Here is a 2,137-nt window from a genome sequence, read left to right as displayed (position 1 = left end):
GCGCGCGGGGAAAGAGATGCACCGCGTGTTATCTGAGACGGCACCACACCGTCCGTTTTCTTCAAACCCGTTGGTGCCGGCAGTTGACAAAAACTAGCGGCAGCATCGGTGGGTGGGGTGGGGTGAGGGGGGCACCCCTCCCCACAATATCTTGGGGTCAGTCACCCCTCACAGTGGTGGGCCGTCTTCGGGCAGCGTTAACGCAGCGCAGCCCTTCTGGCCCCGAGTCGGGCCCGAGTGAGCATAATTTATGCTGAGAGGCCAACCCAACCCCGGCGAGGACCAGGCCTGCCACACATATTGATTAATAGACTGTCACACCGCGCGCACACCACAGCGTGGTCCTGCAGTGTCCTGTTGCCTGCCTGCGCCCGGCCAGATATCGATATCAATTAGGGAACGCCCGAAAGGGGGCCGGGGGTGGGGTAGGCAGGTTGGTAGTGCTTCCGTTAGGTCGGAGTCAGTGTATGTGTGCACACTGGCGTCACTGGGCCGTGGTCCGCAAGCTCCACTCCTGGCTGAGCTGTGGTTTTTAGGCTGGGTGCGAGGTCAACAAGACGGTGGGTGGGTGGGTCCGTTCGATCACTGATCATCTCTCTGGGGGCCATTCGTCCTTCTGCAGCAGGCTGTAGACAAATGTCAACAAAAAGGAGATGAATCATTTAGCGCGGCGCTTCCGAGCCGCGCGACTCGAGGACACTCGGTAAGGACCAACCCGGTCCGCAGATCGAGGAACCGCACGCAAGTTACACGCAAAAGGACTAACCAACAACGAGCAGGGAGAGAGAGAGGGAGGGAGGGAGGGAGGGAGGGAGGGGAGAGGGAAACGGAGGCTGAAACGCTCGGGCAAGGCAGGAGCCCTGCCGCCGACATCAATCAATCAAAGTGAATCAGCTTCGGACGTTGCAACGTCTGACGTAACCCGTCAATGTTACTCAATTAAGGAATTATTGTTTTCGCTGTGTGTGCGTTCCGTCAGTCCAGTCCGCTCGAGATCCAGTCGAGCTCGAAACAAGTCGATCATGTCATTGCTTTTTCAGTTGCCGCTTTTTATTGTTTACCTAAGAGGAAGGTCCTGGCAAAAATCCGAAATTTGACTAGCAGAAGCAGACTTCACTCGCAGGCGGTTACGTCGCAGGAATTTCCACGATTTTGTTTCAAGTCTGTTGCGTTGTGTTTCCACGGCACCCTTTAGCACCCTGCATCGGTAGGTCCTGGCGATCGTCGCCTCCTCGGAATGTTAGTAGCAAGTTGAACGCCCGCCATTTACGAGTTGTTCCATCGCCCAGCCAGGCTGCCGAGGCTGCAGATTTTCTAATTCCGATGCACGCCAGGACACGCACACAAACGAGTGGTGTGTGATGCAATATGCAACGGATGAAATCGAGTTTGCGAGGACGAGCCATCAGTCGCGGACCGGAAGAATCATTTCCACCGGATGGATGGCGCGTGTCCGACACCGGTGAACAATAGCAACACAGTTGGGTGGGTTGGGGGGGGGTTGACGATAACATCGGAGCGGCGGTGGGTGGTGGAATGGCCACCCAATCCCGAGGCCCGATTTACAGTAAATATTTATTAAGTTTTCATCACTTTATTCCACACGCTCCCACACGCTGTGTGCGAGTCCGAAACATCACGCACGGCTCACCTGACGACCGTTTCCCCCCGTGCTTCACGCTTGTGTGTGTCAGGACGATCACTGTCAGGATGGGCTCGCTGTCAGAGGCCCATCACCCTCCCCGTCCCGGGCTGTACTTATGATCCGCTCCGCCAGCAATAAAACCATTTCTCCAGCCAACCCCACACCCGTTCCCCACGCCCCCCCCCCCCCCCTCCCCCCCTTTCCATCGAGTGCAAAAATAACAGTAAAAAATAATGAAAATGAAAACGAGAGCAAAACATTAAAAATGGCTCGATGCGAACGAACGATGCGCAGGAAGCGAGCATAAAAGAGGGGGGGGAGCTGCGGTGGGCGGCGATGGGTCGGCGGAAGTTTCGCCCACAATTCCGGGGCGCCAATGCGTTTCCGGTTTTCCGCGCATTTTCGGGCGACAGTTTTTGCAGGGCGTCCGGGCGTCGAGGAGTCGCGCGCGGTCAGTCGGTGGTTGGTTTTTCCCGAAACCGCGCCCCCCCC

Source organism: Anopheles bellator, chromosome X, assembly GCF_943735745.2.
Source record: "Anopheles bellator chromosome X, idAnoBellAS_SP24_06.2, whole genome shotgun sequence".
NCBI lineage: Eukaryota > Metazoa > Arthropoda > Insecta > Diptera > Culicidae > Anopheles > Anopheles bellator.
Note: the sequence above shows the minus strand (reverse complement) of the source record.